We start from the raw sequence: 22225 nt of genomic DNA on the forward strand, positions 1-22225 counted from the left end.
GGTTGAGGTGCGCTGGCAGAGCGCAGTGCAGAGCTCCGTGCAAAGTTCATTGCCACCACGCTCATAAAACGGCGGATAAGGAAGCTCTGAAAGTCTCTAAAATGCCCCCGGCTTGGATGCTTTGGGGAGGGGAGTTCAGTTTTCGCAGTCTTTCCCAGCTCCCCTTTGATCTGTAGTGGCCTTAACACACCAGCCACTCCGGCTGCGCGTAGTCGGGGCCGGCCACAGAGGATGGTACCAACCACGCTGCCTTGATAGGTATGAATTTGCTTGCTGGCCTTTGCCGTCCCTTTGAATCACACCGGGCACACGCGGCAATGGGAACACACGTGTGTGGCTGCTGTTGTTGGCATTAACACCACGGGGCAGGAGCTGTCACCCAAACACCCCACAGCCGAGCAGGGGAAGCCACAGCAGGCCTGGGGACATGGCATGGGAGGGACACAGGGCTGGCCTGGCCATCCCCGAGGCTGCGCCCATGCAGCCCTCTCTCAGGCGGAGGGACTGGTGGCTCCGGGCTCGGTGCCTGGCCCGCCCTGCCGCAGCGTGCAGGCACACGCCTGGCACGGGGCCGCTGGCCTCCCTGTGCTCTGGGCTGTGTGTGCCCCGGCCGGGGCCGCCTGCTCAGTGTGTGTTGTCCCCACGGCACGCCAGATCCACGTGTGCTTTGCACTGCTCCACACCCCCTCACGCGTGTGCAGCACCGCAGACGTGGGTGCTGCCATGTGTGTGTCCCCCTGCCTCATGCAGGGGTGGTGCTGGCAGCCCCCAGCAGTGCTTCCCTGAGGAACTGCATCCCTGCGTAAAGCAGGAGGCACAAGAAAAGCCCTGGTTGTGTCTCCATGTTTGGGAAGATAGGCTGTGTGGCTAGGGGACGAGGGCTACAGACTCTTCTCCAGGACAGCCTGGAGAATCCTGATGCCAAGAGCTGGGGCCTGAGGAGCATCTTCCCCAGGGAGGTTTGTGCCCCTGCTGATGCCCGGGCTGGACCAGGCATGCCAGCAGCTCCCTGGACAAGGAGCGGGAGCGATGTGCTGCCAGACAAGGGCTGGCTGCAGGGCTTCTAGAGGTGTTGGTCTTTCTCTCTGGTCCATCACTTGGTGAGCCTTGGTGCCTGGCTGCACTCTGCTTGCAAACTTTGCACGCTGGTCTGTTCTTTACAGGCTGCCCTCTCCTCCTTCTTTCCATATCATGTCTAGAGGACACTGGCCTTCACTGGTAAGGGCTGAGATTCCCCCATAGGTCTGGTTTCACCATTTAAACCCCTGTGGAGGACAAGGCACACGTCTCAGTGGGGATGAGGGGGTTAATGTTTCCTTCCTCTGCCAGCATGTGCAGCTTTTAAGTTGCTTTTGAGTGATGATGCTGAGCGGAGGTTGGGCTGCTTCCTTCGGAGCCTGGGGTTTGGAGCATCCCAGAAACCACCCTGGGCTGAAACTCGGAAGGTTCAGACAAGGTCTCAGTCTGGTTAACTGGTGCAGCTGCTCCCAAAAAAGCACAGGAACCAGTAATTTACAACAGGAGGCAGACAAAATCGTCTGTTTACTTTCAAGCCTTAAATTGTCTGTTAGCAAACTGCAGACCACAAAATGGGTGGCCCCTTTCCTGAAGAAACTGTGAAAACCTGCTTAGTTCCTGCGCTAGTAAAGCAAACAAACAAACACGACCAGGAGCTGGGTTTCAGCACGCCTTGCCTCTCACCAGTCCACGGGAGCATCCGAAAACAAGCTCAGAAAACCCTGCCTTGCTGATAAGAACCAGCCACGACGACAACCGGTGGGAGAACCCAGCGATGCAATTAGGAATTTGAAATGTTTTAAACAAAGGGCAAAAGCAATCAGCAAAAGGTAATTAAAATGGATTAAATGAGGCAAAATCATCTGAGCAAAATGCTGGGAACCGGTCCAGCCAGGCAGGGCAGATAACCATGTGAAATGTGTGCTCTGAGTTTGTGCATTAATATTACTTTGTGCTTCTGCAAATCTTTGAGGACCTCGGAGCAGTCTGCAAGCAATTAAACCTCACAACACCCCAGGGAAGCAGAGGTTATTGTACACACTTACAAGGTGGCTGTACAGAGAGGGTAGAAATGATTTATGCTGGGCCCACATGGCAAGTTAGAGACCGAGTGGGAAATAAACCTCGGAGCCCCGAGTCGGAGCAGTTTATTTTGCCAGCGAGGCAGAGGGATGGTGCCATCCAAAGAGAGTATTTTGGCTTCCACGGTAGACATGATGTGAGTTCATTCCTCTTGTTTATTTTTAGCCCTGAAGTTTATATCAGGAATGACAAATTTGGCGTTCGTGCTCGGATGTGTCTAGGACAGGAGCTGTTTGCAACAATAAAGTCTTAAACACGGTGTGGCTGCCTCTTCCTGTCCCTTTCTGTGGGGCTCAGAGCATCGATCGCTGCTGGAGCCTGGTGTGATCACCTGCCTCTGCTTAAGAGGAGTGGGAAATCCACTGGAGATCCTTGCACAGAGGGATGTGACATTCAGTAGTTACAGATACAAGGGAAGAGCTTTCTTGCTCGTGCTTGGAAAAACCCAAATAAAAATGTCTCCTGTACCTGCATTTAAAGAAGCAAACTGGTGTGGCTGGAAAGTGAATCGGGTTTCTGGGGCTGATGCATTCGGTCCGTGGGCTTGACTTTGGAAAATTAAAGAGGCAATAGGAAAAAAAGCCCCAGCCCAACAAGAAACCCCGAGGTTTCTTGTTTTCTTCTGTGACAGAGCCCTGGGACAGGCTGCCCAGAGGGTGTGGAGTCTTCTTCTCTGGAGATATTCAAGACCCATCTGGACACCAGCCCGTGTGAGCTGTCCTAGGGACCCTGCTTTGGCAGGGGGTTGGGCTCTGTGATCTCTGGAGGTCCCTTCCAACCCCTATGATTCTGTGATTCTGTGATTCCCTTTTCTCAGGGGACAGCACTGAAGCAAAGCAGAAAGAGCTCTGCTTGCCACAGGTCTCAGACTCTGTAAACTTGGGGTTTCTCTTCTTCAGGGGGCAGGCTCTTTGAACCCAGGGTGGGGGGGCAGGAGGCATCACTGTAGAGCCTCTCCTGTCCTTCAGGCCAGGAGCTCCTTGGCTCCTTTTTAAAGGTAATTTGTTTAATTGCTTGTCATTTTTATTTTAACACACCTGCTGAAGTGGAGGGCTGGGCAGTGTCCTGTCTGTTGGGAAGGGAGGATTAGACAGCAATTAAAGGGGGATTCACACTTCGACCTCTTCTGAGTGCAGCCGAAAGGGGGGATCCATCAATCACCCGGGGCTGAGCCCACTGGCCTGCAGCTGACCAGGCATGAGCTGACCCTTGTGCTGTGTCACTCCGGGGCTGATGAGTTTCAGTTCCCCATTCTTTGAGTACCTCGAGGGACAGAGAGATCTGAATCTCCCCTCCCTTTGAAGATAGCCACCTCTACTTGCATCCAGCTCTCCTAAGAATTAGCTCCCCCAGCCTAGACCCATTACACCTCATGTTCTCAATGTGAGACCTGTGAATTTGGCCCCCATTTCTTGGTCTCCATAGGCAGCCGAGCAAAAGGGGCACCGTGGCAGTCGTTGCTGCGATGTGAGCAGGCAGACTGGCCACTCAGCATCCTCATCCTCCATCCCAGGGATACCTGGATGCCTCTGTGAGTTGTAAGACTGCAGGGTCTCAGTTGCACAGGTTTGTACAGCACCTCCAGACAGGCCCTGGGGAACGCAACATCCAACATCTAAGAATGCCCAGAAGCAGCCTCGCAGGACCTGTGCGGGATGCATTTCACATAGGCCAAGGGGATCCTCTGGCTTTGTTTTCCACATAAACTGCTCCATGTGGGATTGTTCAGCACAAGGCAGGCAGTGAGCAGCTGGGATTAGACTGAGCAAGGATTAGGCCCTCACATGCAATCACCAGGATTAGGCATTGGCTTGAATAACAAGGAAAACAACCAGTTACAGACAGCAGGATGAGGCGCTGTGCTTGGGGCATGAACTAATCCAGAGCAGCCTGTGTGTAGGGAGGCTTTTTGCTCGAGGGCAGTAGGTTATCCAGGAGGAGGCTGCTGTTCTGAGAGGGTGTTTTAGGGGCACTCCATCCTCAGCAGTGCCTCGTGCTGCTCGCTGTCGGAGATAGGAGACTGTGCTGAGCAGACCATTAGTCTTATCCAGCCTAGCAGCTCCCTGTGTTTTGGCTAGAGTGTGCAGATAGGAATTAGCGACTGTGCAATGTTTGTTCTCACAGAGCAAGGGGGGGGGGAGGCTGACAGAGAAAGAAATACAGAGCAAGAGAAAAAATAGCAAGGGAGAAAAGGAAGGAAGGGGAGGGGATGTGTGCAAACATATAAATATACATCATGCTTTCAGGATGAGCTGGGCACAATGGAGAAGTCCCCCAGCTCCATCCCACACTGAAATTTCAGAGCAAACAGCTTTGGGAAGGGGGATGTGCCTGGCTGTGTGGACCTTGGCAGGTCTTAAGTGCTGGGTAGGTGCTGCAACACCCCCCCCCCCACCACCACCCCGGGCGTGTGTGCTGCACGAGTGACAGTGATGATGAGGGAGGAGGAGAGCGGGAGGCGCGGAGCGAGCAGAGGAGGAGGTGGGGTAAGCGGGGAGGTTGACGAGGTTCTCCTCTGACACACGACAGCAGCTCCAGTCCCAGGCTGCGTGGGTGGCAGCGCGGGCGGCGTGCCTGGCTTGCCTTTCCCAGGCACGAAGCAGACAGCCTGCCGCACAAAGAAAGTGGTCATTATGTGCCTGGTGCTCCCACCTCGCTCCCCCTGCTCAGCTCCCCTCCCTCCCCAGAGCGCTCACGGCTCCCCTTTCAGTGCCTTTTCAAAGTGCTGGAGCCACCCGATTCATTACGGGGCTCGGGATGGGACAGGATGGGATGGTGCTGGGGGCAGCAGGACAAGGAACATGACATCATTAATTCCCAAGGCAGGGGTGGGAGCCAGGCCTGCTCAGGAAGAGGTGTCAGGGCAGAGCGTCGGTGATTCAGGCAGCTTTGCTGAGGGAGAGTCCTCTCCAATCAACGTGCAAACTGGTGTAACCTTGTCACCTTGGCACTAAGGTGAGGACAAGAAGTCCGAGCCAGGGGTAAACAGTGTGTCTGGCTCACAGGACACTGAATCCAAATGTTCTCTGGATGGCAGGGTGAGGTTAGAGCCTCTACAGTTCATTTAGTTGGGGAGGGGTTAAAGAAACTTCACTCTCCAGATTACAGCCTGTCTGTGACTGCCAGGCGCCAGTTCACTTGGGGTAATGCATTTTTCATGATGGTCCTGGAGTCCCCTGCATCCCAGACACTCCTCATCAGAAGTGGGGCGCAGGATCGTCAGAGAGGCAGTGCAGCCACTCTGAAAGCTTTGGCAGCCCCAGGAGAGAGCCCGTTCAGAGTATTGATTTGATAATATAGGTCAGCTTTAGTCATTATGCAGAGGGATCAATCGCACCAACCAGGCTCAGTGCAACTTTCATCAGTGTGACAAAATCAGAGGTGAGGGGGAGTCTGAGCATGGTTTTGCCCTAGATTTTTTTTCTCCCTTTATCTCCAGCTCTGCTGCTGTCAGTTGGTGAGACAGGGTACAAGCTGAAGCAGCAAAATGCTTTGGGTTTCTTAAGGCTGTAGCACTGGGTGGGCAGGAAAGGGCCAGCGATTCCTCCACAGGCTCTGCAACAGATCCCAGTTACTGCAGGGGGAGACTTGGATTCTTAAAGTAAAGGGATTGATTGTTCAAATTGTCTCCCTGCTGCCTGAGGATGGGAATGCCACCTCCTTGTCTTTGAGGGATCAGCTCTGAGAGGCTGAGGGTTTGGGAGGGCTCTGCAAAAGCTGCATCTTGGGTCCCCAGGATGCATTTTACATCACACATACTCCCTTAGCAGATGCAGAGGGTTGGTTTTTTTTTCCAAACCACGGTTCCTGGAAGCAGCTTGCACTGTAGGGTCTTTCCCTCTTTCTCTGGTGCACTAGCCAGCAGCTATATATCCTATAGAGCCTCTGTGAGTGAGCTCTGAGCCAGGCAGACACGAGCTAGCTCCAAACCACAAGCTCTGTGGCCTCAGCTAGCACAGCGCCAAGCAAAAGACCATGCAGATGTGCTCTCGGAGGGGATGTGTGCTATTCTCATGCAGTTCACACTCTGCCCTGAGTACTCCTGGAGCAAACAATAACTCTCAAAAGTTGCACAAGGAGCAACTGCATCCCCCTTCCATCTCCCCTCCAGGGTTGTTCTGCAATCTGCTCCAGCTCTGCCAGGCTGATGGGCGAGCAGCAGACAAAACCCCTGCTCCTACACACACACAAGGATGTGCAGCTCTCAATACACATCATTTCCAGGCTTCTTGAGGAGAAAGGTCCAGTTTCCACGTAGTCCCTGTGCAAAAGAGAGCTGGTGGGAGAGAGCACGTTTCCTTTGCATGGGGCTTATCATTCCTATTGCTTTTCTGCCCCTCCCTGTCTGTCTGGCAGGCTCCCTGGACTGCAAGCAGAGATGGTATCGCGCAGGAGACTGATAAGGGCAGTGGGGATGTGGCAATCAGTGGTCAGAACCTCCCCTTTAATCGGCTCTGGTAGGACTGCCCATTGGCAAACAGCTCGGCGCAGTTTCGCAGGCTTCCCCCGCGCTGTCTGTGCTGCTTTCTGCACTGAAACCAGTCATTTCCTTCAGAAGGCTCTGGGCAGGTGACTCATGCCATGTACCTTGACTCCTCGTTTTGCACTGCCAACACCGATGTGCCCTCGCTCTCTCTCTCTCTCTCTCTCTCTCCCTTTTTTTTTTATGGCTGGAATTTGTCCCCTTCGCTGTGACCCTGACACAGACAAACACCAACCCCTCCTCCCCGTGCCCCTGGCTTGCCAGTAATTTTATGGGAGGTCAACTCTCCTCCGCATGTCGGGACATGGATAAGGAGCGCAGCGGCGGGAGAGTCCACCTGTCTGATCTCAAGGAGGAACTGGCTGCCTCCGAGGAGCAGTCGTGGATGGAGCAGCTTGCCACACACCCACCTTCCTGGGCTGGAGCTGGACCCAAGGCTGTTGCTGCCTGATGCCTGTTGGCTGCCCAGGCAGCTGCAGCCCATCGCAGGCGTGAACACGTGTCTTTCTGATGGAGAAGGGTGATGATTTCAGGGGCTGCCAACGGGCTCCATGATGGACAGTCCCAGCAGAGGAGCCAAAGGCAGAAAGGGATGGAGAGCTGGAGACCTGGCTCTCACCCCTTTTTCACAGCAGGCCTTCGGCTCTCCTTTGCAGATGCTTCTCCTCCGCTGGTGCTCCCTGTCCTGTGTACGAAGGGACAGCTTGGGTGTCAGCACTGTCAACCCCCCACATCTCCCCAGTCCTTAGACAACACTTCACACAGGTCTTTTCTCTTTTTCTTACAGTCTTTACAGTACTTCTGTAAATAAACTCCTCCTCCTGCATTAGATCTGCAGCAAACAGTTGGCAGCCTGTAGAAAGTCCTCCCAATGCCACCGCTCTCATGCTTCATTCATCGCGTTTGAGGTGACCTAACCCAGGGGTACCAGAAGACAGAGGAGGGGAATGTGGCTGGGATGGGCAAACAACTGATGGGCATCTCACCTTCAGCAACAACTTGGTGATGGCTGTGGCTGCTGGGCTGATTTCTCAGTGCAATATTAATTGGAAGAGCACATGCAGGACTCAAAACCGCTGGGATGGAAGTCTGCCTCAGATTTATGGTCCCTCTAACATTAGCTAGTTAAAAAAGTAGTACAAACATTTAAACACCAGTGGCAGTAAAGATAAAAATGTAAGCTCGATTAGATAAAGAATAAAGATACGTGTTTTATGTTTACACCTGGACCATAACCTTTGTTTGCTTCAAGTTAAGGCCACTCAAGTGCACAAGTGTTAAGCAGAGATTTCCCGGAGGCCCAAACACCACCTCGTGTAAATGAACTTTTGGGGTGTGGGTGCACAATCACTTTGAAAACAACCCAAGCGCTTGTGACTTCCCGCCTGCAGAAGAGGGGAAGAAAGGAGGATGTGAGCTCTCTTTGGGACACAGCCAGTGGCGTTAGAGTAAGCCTCTCCCAGCGGGAAATTCAAGCGAGCTGTGGGGACAGTGTCCTGGAGCAGAGGGGCAGCTTGGGGACAGGGACAGGTTTAGAAGGGGACATCTCTCCTGCAAAGCAATGGGATGGTTAGTGAAGTCTGAGGACTCCTTTGGCTGAAAATTACTCAGGAAGAAGCAAGGTTGCTGTGCTGCTGGGTCTCCAACGCCACGTCCCCGCCCCTGGGCCAAGCAAGTGATCTGGTGTCCCCGGTCCCCACGAGCTGGGGAGGGTGATAAGAGGTACAGGCCCTCTCCCCAGGGGAAGGTGTGGGTTATCACATGCCCGGAGCTGTGGCAAGGCGGGGGCAAAGAGCACTTCCCTTCAGATCCACATCACAGCCTGCCGGGTGCGAAGCTGAGGTCGCATCCTACTCCTCACCCACGTAGCAATCTCCTGCGTGCGCTGATGTGCAATTAGCAGTGTCCTCCCTGCTGTCATCGCCACAGCTACCAGAACAACCAGCCAAGCCTAAGCTCAGACCCACGGTCTGACAGGTCTGGTGTCCCTGCTATCTGCCAGGCCCGGGCGTGTTGTAGGAGGGACAGACCCTTACGCCCGCTTTCACAATGGGTGCAATCACCACTCGCACCGCAGAAGCCCCGAATTTTTTGGCTTCATCATCTGTGTTGACATCGAGGTTAAATTAGTGCAGCTCCATGGACCTGGTGGCACTGCCCGCCTCTAAGACACGTGTCAAGGGCACAGAGAAGCTGGCCTTGGGGACACGGTGGCACATGCCTCCCTTTTTAATTCTTTTTTAGTTTTCTTTTTTCTTTTTTTTTTTTTTCCCTTCTTGCAGACGTCAATCCAGCAGATTCCATTTTAATGTCACGCCTGTGCGGTGGTGGTGCATTCCTCTGAGCGTTGCCATGTGAGGCCAGGATGGTGTTTGGCTGCGGTTAAAGTGCTTTATCAGTTTCTGAAGTCACTTTGTAAATAGCGGCAGCCAAGAAGCCGGAGGGAGGGTGTGTGAGGCGGTGGGGGGGGAAGAAGGGAGAGAAATAAAAGCAGGAAGAAAAAGGGCTTTGTTAATTTTAATAGGGTGTGTTATGTTCCTCCTTCATCTCCCAGCTACGCCACACTCAGCGATGACAACCCAGCTTTATGGAGACCTCAGTCTCCCCTAAACCCCCCCCCCCCCCCAAGCCTAGTTAAAAATCCCCCACTGCATAGCAGAGAGAATAACTGGCGTTGCACTTCTGGCAGGCGAGGGTGAAGCGCGGCTCTGTTTTCATCACGGAAAAGCCTCCGGGCGCATATTTTTGTAATTAGGCTTTTCTGCTCAGCAGTTTTTGCAGCTGTGATGACACTGGGGTGTCGCCCCCTTGTTTCTCACGCTCTCCCTGCCAAGGCGCACAGCGGTTGGGCCCAAGCCAAGGCCGAGGTCGGGCCGGCCGGCCGGCCTGCGGCCCCCACGCCGCCTGCACGCGCGGAGGAGAAGGTGCCGTGCTAAAGCCCTGCGGCTGGTGGAAACAGGCCATGGCTCCTGCTCAAGGTCACTGCCAGCGCCTGCGCTCGCCCTGCTCGGGATGGCGGTGCGGGGGAGCACGCTGGGGGCTTTGGGGATGGGGGCTCTGCTCCCCCCCCCCCCACCTCCGCCTCGGGATATGCTGCCATTTCTCCCTTTCCTTCCAGCAATCCATCCTCTTCCGCACCCTTCCCCCCTTAGCGCCTGGCTTTTAAGCAGGCTTTTCTTAGCCCGGGGAGCCCCTGGGGAGCCTTTCCCTCCCCTGCCTGCGTGGGGATGAGGAAGGAGGAGGAGACGGGAGGGCCTGGAGCGTGTCCCACGCTCGCGGGGGTTGCGAGGCTCCTTCCTCCCCGCCAGCTCCGGCTCCGGGAAACGGCAGGCGTGAGCTGGACACCGACAGGCTCCGCACCGCCCGCTCGCGCTCCCTCTCCCCCTCAGCTGCCGGCCCGGAAACCTCACTCCAGCTGTGGCTTATTAAAGCCGGAATGTCTCTGCGGGACTGGGGCGAGCCAGAAGGATCATTAATAACAACTAACTATGCTGCCTTGCGTGCCAGCCCAGGCCTGAAACAGCAGCTCCCACACAAGAGGCAAGAAAGGCAGCAAGGCACCCATCTCCCCTGCCCGGCTGCTAGGCCGCTGTGCCCCCCTTCCCATCCTGGGGCAAGACAGACAGACGTCCTCCTTCCTGCCAGAGCTGAAAGCAACAGGCATCCCTACACTGGGCTCTCACACTCGTGAAATGCGTGTGGCTTTAGCAGGAGGTGAAATCTGGTAGGAGCCTGACTCCTCTGCGCTTGCCCTCCCCCGGGGTTAAGGGCTGATCCGAGCGATGCTTTGCAAAAGCATCTGGAGCAGCCAAGGCTCTGACCGGAGGCACTTTGTGTCCTAAGAAGCTCTTTAGCCTCCAAGCTTGGGCTCTGCACTCAGACATTGATCTACCAAGGGGTCACAGGCATGTAAATTCAGTTTTCTGGCCTCAGTTTCTCCTCTGCCTCATTTATTTAGTCGCGTGTTATTTGGAGGAGGGATGGCTTCTCTCTACTTGCAGGGGCCCTGATGTTTTACATGTCCCTGGCCTCTACCAGACCATTTAGTAGCAGTCATAAAGCATTCAGTGCATTTGCACTTCTTCCCCCCTCTTTGTGAGTGTGTCGGAACTAACTCCTCAGCTCTGCGATTGCAGACGCTGGCCCAGAGCCAGTCCTCATGTAAGTGGGTGGATGTCATCTCATCGAGGCCACTTAGCTCTGCGTTTCAGCATCCACCACAACAACCAACCGCCTGTGCTTTGGCGAGTCAATGGGCCTTTCCATTTGCAAAAAAAAAAAAACCCCAAAGAGCAACACAGCAGCTCTCCCTTGTGCAAATACCATATGCCACATACAAACTGAGAGCCTGGCCCTCCTTTGCAAGAAAGAAGGGCTTCACTCCATGAAGCCGAGCCGAGGATCGCAAACCCAGCTCTTGTTGGGTAGCTTTTCATGCCTCTTGTTGTACAGTTGCCATCTCACCATCCAAATCTGATGGCAGCAACACAGAGCCAGATCACAGACTGGACTTTGGGGATCAGTGTGATTTTGGCTCCTCTAGCAGAGCATTAAGCCCTGAGAATCTTCCCGGTGATCTATCTGCTGTAACTAAGCATCTTTTATATAGGAAAATACAGGTTTTCATTCTGCACAGGCCTCTCCTTCCAGTGTAGCTTGCAGAGCAGTAGATTGAGCAGCCAGGCACGTGGAGAAAACACCTTAAAAGCACAGCGCTTAAAAACCAGATCATCTTTTGACACTGGGCAATTTGTTGTATCAAAGAAGGCTCTAGACATGCTCTTTATATGTATAGATATAAATTTCAAATGAAAGCTGATGTTTCTGCTGAGATCACTTGACTCCAGGAGCTGGAGTAAAACCACTTCATACTGTAAAACGCTCTGCTCAAACCAGAGTTAGCAGCAGCAGCAGCATGCTCTCCCTCAAACTCAATCTGCTGATAATAAAGGTGGCAGCAGCTTTGAAAGAGCTTACCAGAGTGCTCTCAGTTACTCTTGCCACTAACTCTTGCACGCCAGCTTCCTTGTAAAACTCTTCTGTAAAAAATATCTTGAAGGAAATTAGATTTAAAAAAAAAAGAATATATATATATTAAAAAAACCAACCCTTTCCTACCAACATGCAAAGCAGCTTGTTCAGAACTAAAGCAGCAAGATGCTTTTCTGGCCTTGGTTTTATTATGTGACAGAGTGGCTTTATTCAGAGCAGAACGAAACAGTGGTTTCTGCTCAGGAGTCACAGGATCTACCCCCTGGGTAGAGCTCCACGTGAGACGTTGCTGGGTCTAGAGCTTGTGCTGTCTTTCGGTGTGAGGGATTTCACCCTCTGAGCTGCATCTCCATGTGTTTGATCACACGTTCTCCTTCTTCTCACATGATACCAGCAGCTGGGTCCATCACTGGAGAAGCTAATTCTGCTCACAGCAGAAGCTAATTTGGCCCCTCTGGCTTTTCCCTTCCTATTTTAGTCAGCTGGCTTCAGCTGTAGCTCTTTTCTGCTCTCAGAATGGAGAACTGGGTCTGTGTTCAGCACTGTTAGAAAGCTGTGTTGATGCCACCAGTGGCTGCTATGATTCCTGTAAGATCTGCCTGGTACCTGGCTTGAGCCCTCTGAGGTGCTGGAGGTAAGCTTAAACTTGGGTGCTGGTGAGGGAAGAGTTGATGGTTTCCTTTGGGCTGAAGGATGTTGGTTAGGTCTGTCTTTCACCAGCCTGCTCACGTGGACCAGTCAAACACTGCTGTTTGTGTTGTGAAGTGTGAATCCCAGACGTGTTTTAGGGTCATCCTCCCAAGCAAGTGTTGTGTGCCCTTGTCCCTCAGGGTCACAGCTGGGCAGCACAGGGACAGGTTATTGCCTTGCAGAGCCCCCAGGCCCTGCCACGCTGCTGCTTGGATTTTGGGTGGTCACACAATGTCCTGGTGCCTCAGCTCCCTATCTGTCCTGTGGCACTGAAAATCAGACAACTTGTGTATACTGAAGTACTGGGGTTGGGCATAATAAGCAGTTTGGTCAGAGAGGGGAAGAGGATGGGGCTGGGGCCAAGGCAACAGGCTTGACTTGATCACGATGCTCAAACCGGTGGCTTTGCCACCAGGCGTTTGCAAGATCCTTGTGTCACTTCTGCATCTCTGAGGCAGGGAAGATCCAACTCTTGCCACTTTAATACCTGTTCTTGGGGATCTGTTTCCCAACCCTTGGTGCAGCATGGGGGAGTTGGTGCCAGAGAGCTGATGAGGACAGGTGCTGTGGCTCCACTGGTGGTTTATGGAAAGGATATATTATATCCCTGAGGTTGAACACTGCTTACCTTGGTTTGTGCAAATGAGTGTCTTTCAGCCCCAGCAGACCCAGGGCTCTGTAAAGGAACACACTGTTCAAAGCTGGCGGTGCCCGACCCCGAGACAATTATGTAAAATTACGTCCCAAATAAATTACAGAGGGAGAGGATGGGGGATCAAGGAAGAGAAGATTTTGGGAAAGCCTGTATAATTGGCCTAGGCCTTTTGACCCTGTCTATTATAGAGGATCTAAGGCTCCTTCATTACCCGGCTCCACGTGCATTGTAAGTGTCAGCTCTCTCCGTGAGCAAGCTTTTGGAGGCATTTAGAATCAGACAAGTGTAGAAAATCCTCCCAGCTCTCCCAGATAAAGTCCCTGGAGGATTCAGGTCTCCAGGCCACTCTTAGGCCTTGCGTTTGGCCTTTTCATTTTGGGGCACAAACCTGCCATTAGTCACTGACCCTTCAATAAAGCTTAGTCAGAGTTCATCGGAGGCGAAGGAAATCGCACAGCCTGCTCGCCGCTCTGCAGCCCTGCGGAGGGTGGGGGCAAAGGGTGCCAGCTCTGGGAGACACTGGGAATTGTCCCCTTACAAAAGGAATATTTAGCTGATGTCATTTCTGTGAAATTCCTTTCTCCCTCTTCTTTGTTGTTGTTGTTTCTTTAGGTCAGAGAGCAGCGTTTTTGGGGGGAGGGAGGGTGGTGCGGGCGGCAGAGGTTCTTCAGCATCCCGCACCTAAGAAGTGTTGGCTGTGTGTGGGGTGAGGAGGGCACAGAGCAGGGGCTGGGTCCTTCCCCTACAAACTTGATGTAGGGGAATCCAGCCAGCCCTTCTGCTGCCAGTGGGGAAACATGGCATTAAAGAACTCTGATCCCAGGCAGCATCTGTGCTGCTGAGCCCCTCCAAACCGAGAGCTTGGAATGGTGCTGGCCCCACTGGTCTGTAGTGCTGGGAGGAAGAGGAGGGTGGTGGCTTCTCTGAGGTTGCCTTAAGCTCCTCAAGATATCTTGAAAATCACTCATGTGCTTTGCTTGTGAGTCTGTTGAGGGGCAAAGTCTGGAAGGAACCCGTCCCAGCGCGCGTGCCTCTTCCTATTTTAAACCATGCCGTGCCATGGACTAATGGGAATGGTGGATGTCTGGCCCAGCCCCAGGGATAATGTGATTAGGAAGGAGTAGCAGCACGGGATCCACTGTGGAACAGGGACCAGAAAGAGCATGAACGTAGGGTTGTTTTTTTCTTCCCTGAGCCCAGATCTTAAAATACTCTCAGGGTGCAGCAATTTTCTCTGAGTCCTTGAGACAGTCTGTCACAGTAAGCAGGTACAGCAGGTAAGAATACAGATCAGAATTCCCACATTTCACTCAGTCATTAGCCAACAGTGTCTTCCCAGCTGAAATGGCAGGCAGGGACACACTGGTGTTTCCCAGACCAATCCCCAGCTGTTAGCAGGTGAGAGCTGGTGTTTGGGAGCAGGTTTAGTTTTCTTCAGCCCTCTCCCCCTCTCTCTTGTGATTGCTAAATATTTCCGAGTGGTTTTTACAACTGACTGATGCTGGTTTTAAAAATAGCCCTTTCATGCATTTAATATCACCTACTTTTGAGGCAGCCTGTGACACAGACCTGTCTGTTCCCAGCTCGGAGTGTTTCTCCAAATTTCTAATAAATCAGCAATCCTGCTGCAGCTGACACCATTTTAACTCGTTGCCAAATGGGGGTGAATTATGATATATCCACATTTAGAAAGAACTTTGAGATCTTCCAGTTACAAATAGCTCCCAGAGAAGGAGAAAGATTCAGTGAATCTGACAGGCACTCTTTATGAAGGTTACAGAAAAGTACTATGGGCTGATCTGGACCATTTTTATGATGATGTATGCTTCTAGGGTATCTTTGTTCTTGCCAGCAGTAGTTTGGGGGTTCCTTCTTGTGTTTTCTTTTCATTTTCTTCTGCCTCCGTGCTTTTCTTGTCTTCACTATTGTGTTTTATTGCTTCTGGTTGAACTCTGTGCTGCAAACTGTGGATGAGCCAACCGGAATGTAGCAGAAAGCATCTCTGGATGTTGTATGTTGGAAAGCATCCGTCACACACACAGTTGTGGGAAACCCCATGCTTGATTAATTTAAAACTAGTGTGGAAACAGCACAGGACTGAACTCAGTAGAGGCTAAACCCTGTTTTGCAGTGGTCTTGCAGGAATTCTACCGTTCTGCATGTTGGCACATGAGAAGGAGTGACGCCAGTGTCCCCAGGCACTCAGAAAATCACGAGTCAGGCTCATCCATACGCAGAGATCGGGAAATGAAATGTAAAGTCTTGAGACTTAGAAGAAAGGAACGTGTTTGGGGGGGGTTGGTTGGCCTTGCAGTTTTCTTTGCCTCTGATGTTTCCTCAAATTGCATTTTTCAAGCTTCCCTCGTAGCCACAAGGGCCATATTTTGATCACTTTTTAAAGGAAAACTGAGATTCTGACAGTCATTTGACAGCAGAAACCGTGTCCTCACGCGGAGTGGAGCATACGCTGTAGTAAGATGTGGATTTATCTACCCTGAGAGCTCAGTGAGGAGCAGCAATGGGTGGTTTAGATGTGCTGGAGCTATAGTAGCAAAGAGGATGAATATGTCCTAGGAAATTTCAAATGGATTTCTTTAAAAAAGCAAGCATGTGTTGAAGCTGTACCTCCTGCAGAGTCAGGACAGTCTTTGCCAGAACCTGCTAGATGCCACGGAGCGCTCTGTCCATGTAGGGTTTGAGACCTGATGTCTGTGTGGCTGTCAGGACAGAGGAAAGGAGTCCCCCTTCTCTCTGCTGAGCTGCAGAGCCCAGCAGGCTTGCAGAGCCCAACCTTTGTGGTTTAGAGCTTTGGAATGTCCAGAGCTGTAGCTGAGACAGGGGTCTTGGGCTGTGTTTGGGTGAAGGCCTCGCTTGGGTGGGTGGCCACCAAGTAAATACAGGCCCGTAGAAATTCATCTTCCTCACAGAGATGGCTCTGAACTGAGAGCTTTTGGCACAGCCTCTGTGCCTCAGTGTCCCCATCTCAGCAATGATCCTCTGCAGTCACAAGAAGCACCTGTTGTAAATTACTCCACGGAGGAGTAAAAGGCCGGATTCTCAGGGGGTTTTTGGTTGTGGGCTCCTGGTTGCCTTCGGTCAGGAGCTGCCACTTGGCTTATTTACTGTGATGCTTTGAAAGGACGTGCGTTTATCGCTGTCAGACCAACTTGTTCAATAACACTTTTGTTTAGTGTCTTTTCCAAGGTGAAATGCGACAGGGTATGAAGGGGTCAAGGCAGCAGGGAACCCCGCTGGAGAGGAGGGCGGGAAAACACAGGCCAGAAGCCGTGGTCATCCATATGTTATGAGGAGGAGGAAAAAAAAGACCCAAGGAGAAAACCGGCTGGGTTTTGGTGGTGCACAAGGGCTGCACCATCCTCCCCTAGAAGCAGGTTCTCATGGAAGGAGCATGGAGACCCAGAGTTTGGCTCTGCTCTGCCACTGCCGAGTCTCACGGCCTTGGAGAAGAACCCTTCCCTCCAGGTGCCTCAGCACCCTCACAGAGGTGCCTCCAAGCTGCAGCAAGGGCTGTAAAGCACAGGTATCCTTGGAGGGATGGGCAGCCAAGGACTGTGCTCTGCAGCATGGGGACCCGTGGTGCTGATGCTGCACAGAGATCCTCCTTGCTTCATCCACTCGTGGGACAGATGCTCAAGGTCCCTGCCAGCGCTGCTGCTGCAGCAGGAGGAAGGAGGGAAAGGAGCTGCATGTGTTCCTTCTGCAGCTCTGTTTCAAGGAAAATCTGCCCTTTCACAGTCGCTTAAGCGAAATGTCAGCGAATGCCAAATGCCTGCAGCCACATATGCTCTACACAAGAGAAGCTCCATAAATCAGGGAGCAGTTAGTGGGAAAAAATCAGGTTCCAAGGAGGAAAGCAGTGGGATACGCTTTTTTTTCCCCTCCTTAAAGCCAGGGCAGCAGCGTTTCAGTTTATTATGCGACCCAGCAGTGAAGGAATTCATCACATTGTCACTCTCCCCCCACTTTTTTTTTTTATCCCAGCAGAAAGTGAGTGTGTGAGTGTGTGTGAGTGTGTGTGTGTGTGAGGTGGGGGAGGAACAAAGCAGCCGTGCAATCAACTTTGTATAAAATTGGCGCCGTGTCCCGCTCACAATGCGGGACAAAGGCTGGGGGGCTGGTGGCTCAGCTGGGAGTCAAGGCAGCACAGCTGTGACCAATGCCAACACAGTTTCCGTCAATATGGAGTGACCCTGGCTCTTTCTGCAACCTGCTTCCAGGCTCATCTCCAATAATTCTCACAAAAGACGGGAACAAACAAAACCTTTGTCAGCACTTCCAAGAGTCTCCCTCAAAAATCTTAAATATTTCATTAGGCTCTTCTCATCCCCTTCCCCCCCCCCCCCCCCCCCCCCCCCCCCACCTGATCTGGGCTTAAAAAGAAGTAGATGTGGACACTAAAACTCTGGGTCAACAGATGATTAAAGGAAAGGCTTAAAAGGCAAAGGGATGGGTTTAGTAGTGGGGGAAGGTACTCGTGCCGCTGTCCCGCACGGGGCACTACAAAGGCAAGAGAGAAAGAAACTCTCCCACTTGTTAGTTAGCACTTAAAGCAGGTACAGTATTTTTTTTAAACCTGTTTGCTTAGAGAGGCCTGGACTGAAATACAGGAGCTGGGGGGAAGCTGGGATGTGCGGTGGTCCAGGGTGAGGACAGGCTGTACTGTCAGCGGAGAGCCTGTGCGCCGGGCTCTGCATCCCTGCTGCTGGTACCCCAGGGAGGCCATCCCCACCAAGGAGTGATGCTGGCTGTGCTGAGGGAGTGCTCCTGGGCATCCCCTCCCTGGAATAAGTCTGCTAGCTGGCAGCAGGTCAAACTCCACCTGGCTTTGACAGCTCCCAAGATGTGCTAAGGAGCTATGGCAGTACATATGCGAACCGGTGCTGGCCTCCCTGCTCCTCTGCCTCAGCAGTCCCAAGAAGAACACCATGTCATTCCTTTGCAACAGGAATAAGCTTGAGACCAGTTGGGTCAGGGGGAAAAAAAGAAAGCCAATATAAAAATGTTATCCCACATCTGTGAAGAAGGATTTGGGAAAACAGCATTTGGGCTGTCACCATCGTGCATCCTCTTTGATATCACGGGGCTGCTCCTCAAGCCAATGCAGAGCAAAGCCAGGGAAACTGTGCATCCAAAACCAATTAGGATGACAGGCCCTAACTGCTTCTGAGGCAGAGCCAGCCAGAGGATGTAAATGCTGCAGAAAGAGGAGGTGGAAAAGGGAAAGAAGTCAAATCCTGCCTCTCCTAACCTTGACCAAGTCTGTAAAATGACCCTGTTCCTGGGTTATGGGGGCTCTGATTTGCTCCACAGGCTCTCCCAGGCATCCCTGAGCTAACAAAAGGCTCTGGTTACAAATATTAAACACTTCTTAATAACTCTGCCATGCCATGAAACAGAGTCCATTCTGGTTCGCTAAATGACTCTGAAAGGACCTTTTCCCTCCCCTGCTTCCCTTCCCTTGCCTGGTTTTAAATAGGCCCCGAGTGGTAGGAGCCGGCACAATGGCATCACCCCGGCTTTGTTTCAGCCTTGATTTAGCCACCCTTTTAAGGACCCTACTGAATAATTCAGTGTTATCATTCAGGATGACGCTGGATTATTACAAGGGTTCCTTCCCTCCCTTCCCCCTCCTCTTTTTCCTCCCCACATCCCACCCACCCCCCCCCAATAACCTTTAAATTCTTTTCACACGTGAATGGGTTCAAAGGAAGTCGTGTAAGGAAAACACACAAGGAGGAGGTTGCTGCTCTCCCCCTCTGCTGTCAGCTTGATAAATATAATGTGTCACCAATTAAAAACTCATTGCCATTCTCCTGCTGCAGCCATTGCCTCGTTAAGGTCCTCCTCCCGGGGTGGCTCCCAGGATCCGCTGCTATCATTGTTGATAACAGAGGGCCTGTTTTTTTCCCATCCTGGGCCATTTCAGTGCTACACATTGGCATGTAAATAAGTTATTCACTCGACATCACTTTCTGATAGAAAAATGACCATGAAACTCTTTGATTTTGGGTTTGCTCTTGTCACAAGCGCACAATGAAATCAAGAGTTTCAGTTTTGTGTCTGTGGCTTGTGGAGGGCTGCTTTTTTTTTTGGCTTTTCTCTTTTGCAACTGCCTCTTTTCAGCATTTGTATGGAAATTGTCCCATCACGCAACTTAATGTGGGCATAGTTTGACCTGGTAGGTGTCCCAACTTCAATCTACCAGAACAGTGTTTATTTTTTGCCCTCCCCAGGAACATTAAAAAAAAAAAAACCCAATCTGGGTCATCAATAAAAAGTTGTTCTCTTTTTTTTTTTTTCCTTTTCCCCTTTTTTTTCCCTTTTCCCCTCTTCCCTTTGAAGGAGAGAGGTGTGGCTGGCACCAGAGACCCCCCCTGAATCTTTCCCATTGGGGATACATGGAAGGGACCTGACTAGGACAGCCTCACAGCCCTGCTTAGCTGCAGGGGGAAGTAGATTCCAGGGAAGGCCAGTGATTATGGAGTGGTACCTCTCCCTGGAATATTAACACAAACCTTCAGACTCCCTGCCTCTTTTCCTCTTGGTATCTCGTTTGTCACGTTCCAGTCTGTTTCTTGGAGCAGTTCCCAAACCAAACACTCTTTTTCTTTCTTTTTTCACTGTTTCCTTCTGTTTTCTCCTCAGTTCTTGGCTGCTGGACACATTCCCCAGCAGCAAGCTCCAGTGGACACCACCAGCTGGTTCCCCAGCCACCAACATCAACTTCCCTCAGGCCAGTGCATGGCAGTGAAGCCAGGTCTGCTGTCCCTTCTGGATCCCAACGTGCTCATGAGGTTTTGTGTAGAGCAGCTGGGCAAAGAGGATGGGGAGGGTTCTGTAAGAGGGGTTAAATAGCATCCTTCAAATGCCTCAGTCTGGCTGGAAAGTTTCCTTCCAAACTTCTTTGTTCCAGGAGTTGGGGCTGTTACTGGTAGCTGTTTGTGCTTCTCCCTCTGTTTCTGTATTGAGATGGCTGAAATCTCCCTTCTTTTCTCCCCCTCTAATCTGCCTGGTTTTCATCTCAATGCCACTGGCTGCCTTTTCATTTGCTCACTTATATTTGGCAACAAGCTATTCTGGTACTGTAGGAAAATTGTCCAAGATACTGGTCAAAGGCAGAAGGTTGGGTCCTTTGCTGCTGTATGCCTTGGTTTCAGGCTGAATGTTGGGATCTGCTTTGGGAATCCCTCTGTGCAGCTCTGCTGTGGTCACATCTACTCATTTCATCACCTTAAGAGCTTCAGTGCTCTGAGCTGGAGTTGCAGTAGCCTGGCAGGGAATGTTTCCAGGCAGGGAATGCTTCCAGGCAGGGAAAGCATCACTGAGCTTTGGGGCTTCATTTTTTTTTTGCCTCTTTATTTTTTTTTTACTTTATCTTTTTCTTATTTTTTCCTTCCCTTCAGCTGAGCTTTTGGAGAGGGATCGGTGAAGCTTTCGTTCTGGGGAGCTGGGACACCAGTTTTAGCAACAAGGATGGTTCTGTGCAGCGTTTGAAGTGGAAATGCATGCAGATTTGAAGCATGTATGCTCCCAGCAACGTTCTGGAAAGCCTTGATTGTTAGAACAATTTAATAAAGCGATGAGCTTCTCCCACCCGCCCCACCCCCTGCTCGCCCATCCTCTCTCCAGGGCTCAGCCTGAAATCTGCTGTGAAGTTCCCCCTCATCTGCCAAGCGCTACCTTCAATAGGGGGAGTTCCCTGGAGCTGAAAGACAAAAGGATTTGTAATCAAAGCTTCAAAATAGGGAAATATAATAGAAGGAAAGGCTTTAAAATTCTTTTTCTCTGTGCATCAGCGCTGTCTGGGCAGCTGGAGCAGGGAGAACTGTGGATTCTTCTTGCCCCACTTACAGTGAGGATGTGTGGCCACAGCCATGGGGGCACAGCTGCCTCCTGCGATGCTGGATCCCCCAGCTGATAGATCTATTGAGTGTTGGCTGCCAAAGCCTCTTCCTTCCATGGCCCTGTGATGGCAAGAGGATGATGGAGTTTAATCATGCAGGATGTGAGCTTGCCTTGCTGTGTGCTGCTGTGCCTGCTTGACTTTCAGAACATCCCTTTAGTTCAGTGCAAAGATAGTAAGGGCCAAGCTCTGTGGGTGAAGCAGCTGGGAGGGGAATGGGCTTTATGTCAGAGGAGGGGCTTTTGCTCTGTGCACCCAGTCTTGCTTTCCTCCTTAAACTAAATGCACTTTGAGAGAGTTGAGAGGTAAAAACCATCTCACAGCTGAAGTCTGTGACTAAAGTCAGCTGTATTTTCAAAAAGCCCTAAAAGTGAAGTGAGGGGGAAGAAGAACCATAACCTGGAAGAGATGTGATGCAAGAAAAGCGATCTAGAGATGTGTATGAAGCGAGCAGGCCAGCCTTGTTTCACTCTGGGGTCTGCAGTGCTGGGGTAACTCTGTGCCTGGCAGCTCAGCCAGGCTTGGGGCATTCCCCAAAATGATTGCAGGGTGTCTTTAGAAAAGCACAGCCCTCGTGGCACCTCTGAAATGCCTCTGTGAGGTTCGTCTCCTCGTGTGAAAGGAAGCCTTGGTTGGTTGCTGACACAGCCGAAAAGCCACCTCTGTAACCAGCACGATGACTTTTGCCTTTCTCCCTCCTGATATTATTTACCTCCCCCTTGGCTTGAAGTCCCCAAAGGCAGGATGAAGCCCCGCACGTTTCTCCCCACCCCTCCTCCTCCTCCCTCGTTATTCTTTAACTTTCTAAGGCGACTGTCCTCTCTGTTTACCCGGCTCCGGTGCCAAAGGCGAGGGATCCGGGGAGACTGTTTATCTGCTGTCAGTCTATAACGCAGCATCCCTCACCCCTGGGGTCACCCGAGGGATTGACACCTTAACCCAGGGTCCTGGATTCCGCACTGCCCTCCTTAGAGATGCACCAGGCTGTCAGTAACAAGGCCACAGGTTTATTCAACTGAGATCTCTAGATCTCAAAAGATAATCTGGGAATAATTGGGACTTAAGGAACTTGTGGGAATCTGATTTTTTTCTTTCCCTTCTTTGCAGCGCTGCCATTCATGAAGCAGATGGACATCTTATTTCTCTCTAATTTGATGGGCTTTCTTGACAAAATGGCAGAGGTTGCACTTTGCTACAATAATAACCTGCCACTCAGACTTTGTAAGGGGGTTTGTGTAGATTTCTTCTTAATTAGACCGTGTCTTGCTATCAGCGAGGAGATGCGTGCGTGTGTGTGGAGCAGGGATATTCTGAGCAGCTTCTCTGCGTGAGGGAGCCTAGAAAGGAGTGGAGGAAAACCAGGGGGCTTTCATGCTTGTGT

The sequence above is a fragment of the Gallinula chloropus genome (assembly GCF_964237585.1).
Source record: "Gallinula chloropus genome assembly, chromosome: 23".
Classification (NCBI taxonomy): Eukaryota; Metazoa; Chordata; class Aves; order Gruiformes; family Rallidae; genus Gallinula; species Gallinula chloropus.